We start from the raw sequence: 6362 nt of genomic DNA on the forward strand, positions 1-6362 counted from the left end.
TGCGATAACTGAGGATGCAAATAAACTCTGCCCAGTGCTGCAGCACTGGTCGTAACAATTAGTACTAATTTGATGAAAAACAGTCAACCCCAAAGGAGAGTTTGGTCATTCAACTACCTCAATCTCAATTGAATCTTAAACACATGTAATCTAGTTTATTTCATTACCGTATTGTCTTATTTAGTTCTTATTTCAATTATTGATTACGATAGAAATTATTTGACAATTGTTTGTTTTGGTTTCAACTTGAGTTGCGTTATTGCGAGTGCTATAGCATTTTGAGTAACATCAATCCCTATGGAGACGATCTTGAATATTTATCACTTTATTACTTATTGTGTATACTTGCACATTGACATTGATAGTTATTGGTTATAAAAATCACCAATAAGTTTTTGGCACCGTTTCCGGGGATTGATTGTTTATTTGTGATGTGTGAAGTAAATCGTGATAGCGCAAAATTTGACTTAATTCATTCTATTGATTGGCAGATCAGTATGTGCATGCGCAAGGACAGATCTGTGGTATTCCAATTCGATCCTAAGATTGAAAGGACTGTCAGGAGATTGCGAAGAGAATAAATAAATTCAAAGACTGTTTCAGGCAAGAATAATTTACAGGATGAGGGAAATTTGAACCTTCACGGGCCCTTACAACCAGTCAACATTCATGAGGAGCAGAATGAACATGCTAATGGGAGACAGCTAGACAACAACAATATTATTTACATGGCTGATGACAGAGACATAGCTATAAGAGATTATGCTGTATTAACTCCACAAGTTGTACACCCTAGAATCATCAGACCTGAGGTAGAAGCAGCGAATTTTGAGCTGAAACCAGTGATGTTTCAAATGTTGCAAACAATTCAATGGACTGCCAAATAAAGATCCTCATCTCCATCTTAAATTATTCTTGGAAGTAAGTGATGCTTTCAAGATTGCTGGAGCAACACAAGAGGCCTTAAGGCTGAGGCTCTTCCCTTATTCCTTAAGAGATCGAGTAAGGGCATGGTTAAATTCATTACCATCTGATTCCATCACTACATGGAATGAATTGGCTAATAAATTCCTAATGAAATATTTCCCACCGATAAAGAATGCAAAGTTGCAAAATGAGATTACTTCTTTCCATCAACTTGAAGATGAGAGTTTGTACGAGGCTTGGGAAAGGTTCAAGGAATTGCTCAGAAGGTGTCCTCATCATGGTATTCGTTGTTGCATTCAATTGGAAACTTTCTACAATGGGTTGAATCCAAGTACAAGGTTAATGGTGGATGCTTCAGCAAATGGAGTCTTGTTATCCAAATCTTAAACTGAAGCTTATGGAATTCTGGAAAGAATTGTTAATAATAATTATCAGTGGCCTTCAGCCAGGCAACCAGCAACAAGATGATCAACAGGGGTACATAACATAGATGCAATTACAACCTTATCAACACAAATAACTTCATTGACTAACATGGTAAAGGCCATGACATCTGCTCCAGCAACAGTAAAGCAAGTTACTGAACTTTCTTATGTCTACTGTGGTGAAGAACATGATTTTGATAATTGTCCTGGAAATTCAGCTTCAGTAAACTATGTGGGTAACTTCAATCGACAACCTCAGAACAACCCATATTCAAATACTTACAACCCAGGCTGGAAACAACACCCAAATTTCTCATGGAGCAGTCAGAATCGAAATGCTCCAGCATTGAATGGACAAAGTAGAAACACACAACCACCTGGTTTTCATTAACAAAGTCAAGGGCAAAAGCATATCAGTCAGGATCCAATCACTTCACTGGAAGCACTGATCAAGGAGTATATTGCAAAGAATAAAGCAATTGTGCAGAGTCAAGTTGTGTCCTTGAGAAACCTTGAGAATCAAATGGGACAACTAGCTACAACAATGAGCAGCAGAACTTAAGGAAGCCTACCTAGCAACACAGAAGACCCTAGGAGAGAGAGCAAAGAACACTGCAAAGTAATTAATTTGAGATCTGGAAAGAATGTTGATATCCCAGTTGATGTAACCAAAAATAGGATGGAATGCAATTCAGCACAAAAACCACTCCAAAATAGAAGCATGTCACAACAAACTCCCCATCAAGACACTGATTACATGGGCCAAGCTACAGCAACTGCAAAAGAAATTCAACCAGAACATGCTGAAAAAGAAGTTGCAACACCAATAACCACTTCCTACACCAAACCAAACAAACAGAGTGTGGTACCTCCTGAATCTAACCAGCAGTTTGGACATCCACCATATTTCCCACAAAGGTTCTAGAAGCAAAAACAAGACAAGTAGTTCAGAAAATTCTTAGAAGTGTTGAAACAATTACACATTAATATACCTTTTGTAGAAGCTTTGGAGCAAATGCTAAATTATGTGAAATTTCTAAAAGACAACTTGGTAAGAAAGAGAAGACTGAGAGAATTTGAAACTGTTGCTTTAACACAAGAAAGTAGTCATATGCTCCAAAGTAAAATGCCTGCAAAAGTGAAGGATCCAGGGAGTTTTACAATACCATGCTCTATAGGAACTAGGTATGCTGGCAGAGCACTTTGTGACCTGGGAGCCAGCATTAATTTGATGCCATTGTCTGTATTTAAATAGCTGAGAGTAGGGGAATGTAGACCAACAACAGTCACTCTGCAACTAGCTGACAAATCTCATGTATACCCTAAAGGAAAAATAGATGATGTGCTGGTGAAGGTTAAAAATTCATCTTCCCAGTGGATTTCATTGTACTGGATTTTGAAGCTGATAAAGAGGTACCCATTATACTTGGAAGACCTTTTCTAGCAACTGGAAAAACTCTGATAGATGTGCAGAAAAGAGAGTTCACCATAAGAGTGAATGATCAGCAAGTCACATTTAATGTACTAGAGGCTATGAGGAACCCTGATGAAGTAGAAGACTGTAATTTCCTGAGTGTAGTGGATTTTATTGTAGCAGACAGAATGGACAGATGCTGCAGTAATTTATTTGACAAAGTCACTACCTTTGATGATGCAGAAGAGGAAGATGTTGCAACAATTCAGACAGATTGGATGGAAGCAAAGCAATTTGATAAGCACAACAGATTCATTGAACATCTGAATCTTTCAGATAGGGAAGTGAAAACGACTTTACCATCTATTGAATCACCTCCTAATCTTGAATTAAAACTGTTATCTTCACATTTAAAATATGCTTATCTTGGTCAAAATAACACACTCCCTGTAATCATCTCTTCTACTTTGGATGCAGGTCAAGAACAGAGTTTAATAGATTTGCTTGGAAAATACAGAAGAGCAATTGGATTGACCATAGCAGAAATAAAGGGGATAAGCCCATCAATTTGCATGCATAAAATCCTGCTAGAAGGTTACTCCAGCAATTTAGTTGAGCACCAGAGAAGGTTGAACCCTATCATGAAAGAAGTGGTGAAGAAGGAAATCATCAAATGGTTAGATGCTGGAATCATATACCCAATATCAGATAGTTCATGGGTGAGCCCAGTTCAATGTGTTCCAAAGAAGGGAGTGATAACAGTAATAACTAATGAGAAGAATGAACTTATTCCTATAAGGACAGTAACTGGATGGAGAGTATGTATGGATTACAGGAAGCTCAACAAAGCCACAAGGAAAAACCACTTTCCACTGCCATTCATAGACCAGATGTTGGACAAACTTGCTGGAAAATAATACTATTGTTTCCTAGATGGGTATTCAGGCTACAACCAGATTGCTATAGCTCCTGAGGATCAGGAGAAGACTACATTTACTTGTCCTTATGGAACATTTGCCTTCAGAAGAATGCCCTTTGGGTTGTGCAATGCTCCAGCAACTTTTCAGAGATGCATGATGTCTATATTTTCTTATATGGTAGATCAGACTCTAGAAGTTTGCATGGATGACTTTTCAGTTTTTGGAGAAACATACAATGATGGTTTACACAACTTGGAAGAAGTTCTGAAAAGATGTGAGATGACCAACTTAGTACTTAATTGGGAAAAATGTCATTTCATGGTGCAAGAAGGAATAATGTTGGGTCACACGGTATCCAAGAATGGCATTGAAGTAGACAAAGCCAAGATAGAGGTAATAGATAAATTGTCACCTCCAACTTCAGTAAAGGGTATCAGGAGCTTTTTGGGACATGCTGGATTTTATAGAAGATTCATTAAGGATTTTTCCAAGGTGGCTAAACCATTATGCTCATTGCTGGAACATGATAAACCCTTTTACTTTGACAAAGAGTGTCATTAAACATTTGGAGAATTAAAGAAAGCTCTGATCACTGCTCCAGTAATCATATCTCCAGATTGGACTTTACCATTTGAATTGATGTGTGATGCCAGTGACCATTCTGTGGGAGCAGTATTAGGGCAAAGAAGGGATAAGGTTTTTCACTCAATATACTATGCAAGCAAAACTCTTACTTAAACTCAAATCAATTACACAACTACAGAGAAAGAATTGCTAGCAGTAGTATTTACTTTTGACAAATTCAGAGCCTACTTGGTGGGCACTAGAGTGATTGTATATACAGACCATGCAACCATCAAATACTTAATTTCAAAGAAAGAAGCCAAGCCAAGATTAATCAGATGGATCTTATTGCTACAAGAATTTGATCTGGAAATTAAAGATAGAAAGGGGACTGAGAATCAAGTAGCAGACCACTTGTAAAGGTTGGAAGCAGACACAAGCACATTGATAAGGAAAGATATCACTGAAACATTTCCTGATGAACAGCTGTTGGTGGTACAGCAAGCACAGATGCTGCAGCAGTCAGAATCTCCATGGTATGCAGACTTTGCTAACTATTTAGTAAGTGGGTTGCTACCACCCGAGCTGAAGTTTCAAGAGAAAAAGAAATTTCTTCATGATATTAGAAGTTACCAATGGGATGACCCACATTTATATAAGCTGTGCTCAGATCAAGTAATACGAAAATGTGCTGTAGAAGGAGAGATCCCCCACATACTAGAGTCATGTCATGCTGCAGCATATGAAGGACATTTTGGTGGTCATAGAACAGCTGTTAAAGTACTGCAATCAGGTTATTACTGGCCAACTATTTTTAAAGATGCTTATAAATTTGTTAAATGTTGTGATAGGTGTCGAAGGACAGGGAACATAAGTAGAAGACATGAAATGCCATTGACCAACATCCTGGAAGTGGAAGTTTTTGATGTCTGGGGAATATATTTCATGGGACCTTTTCCCCCATCCTTTGGGAACTTATATATCCTTGTTGCTGTGGATTATGTCTCTAAATGGGTAGAAGATGCAGCATTACCTACCCATGATGCTAAAACAGTTGTGGCTTTTCTTCAGAAAAGTATTTTTTCCAGATTTGGCACTCCTAGGGCAATTATTAGTGACGAGGGTACACGTTTTTGCAACAAAGTCTTTGCTGCAGCAATGGTAAAATGTGGAGTCAAACACAAGCTAGCTACAACATATCACCCACAATCCAATGGTCAGGCTGAAGTGTCCAACAGAAAAATTAAAAAGATCTTAGAAAAAGTGGTGAACCCAACAAGGAAGGATTGGTCTTTACACTTACATGACTCTCTATGGGCCTATAGAACAGCATACAAAACTCCATTCGGCATGTCCCCTTACCGAATTGTTTATGGAAAAGCTTGTCATTTGCTAATAGAGCTAGAGCATAAAGCACACTAGGCACTGAAGAAATTAAATTAGGATATGAATGTTGCAGCAGAGCAAAGAAAGCTTCAACTTTGTGAGCTTGATGAATTATGACTATTCTCATATGAAAATGCAAGAATTTATAAAGAGAGGACAAAACACTGGCACGACAAGCATATTGAACACAGGCAATTTAGCCCTGGACAATTAGTGTTACTCCACAATACAAGACTAAGATTATTTTCGGGAAAGCTCAAGTCACGATGGTCTGGCCCGTTTAAGCTGCTCAAATTCTATCCTCATGTAGCTGTTGATCTACTAGATGAACAAATAGGTCAAGAATTTAAGGTTAATGGACACAGGGTTAAGCACTACATACATCCAGCGACAGATTGTTCAAAGGAGGTGTTACTCCTTAAAGAACCCAGCTATTGAACAATGCAAGAAGGTCAGGCTGAAGGATCTTAAATCAAGCGCTCCATGGGAGGCAACTCATTGGGGAGACAACCACTCCAAACTAACTTTAATATCCTTTGGTTTTGTAGACAACTTTCCCTCTTTACCATCTTATTTAATTTTATTTTTCTATGTTAGCCATTTACTTTTATCCTTTTACATTATTGCATTCTTTATTTTCGCTTTAATTTGATCTATTTATTTCTTTTAAAAAATTTAGAATTAATTTTTGTTTGAAGTAAGTGTGATAATTGAATTCTATATTGA

At 37.7% G+C, this 6362-nt stretch overlaps 1 non-coding gene across 1 annotated transcript; it reads right to left on the reverse strand.

Annotated features, from left to right (window-relative positions):
• Window positions 1-1105: 1105 nt before the first annotated feature.
• On the reverse strand, window positions 1106-1211 carry LOC112497394 (small nucleolar RNA R71). Its single transcript, XR_003064192.1, has one exon. It is a non-coding gene; the product is annotated as a small nucleolar RNA R71 (small nucleolar RNA).
• Between the last annotated feature and the right edge of the window lie 5151 nt (window positions 1212-6362).

The sequence above is a fragment of the Citrus sinensis genome, chromosome 2 (assembly GCF_022201045.2).
Source record: "Citrus sinensis cultivar Valencia sweet orange chromosome 2, DVS_A1.0, whole genome shotgun sequence".
In the NCBI taxonomy this organism is placed as follows: domain Eukaryota; kingdom Viridiplantae; phylum Streptophyta; class Magnoliopsida; order Sapindales; family Rutaceae; genus Citrus; species Citrus sinensis.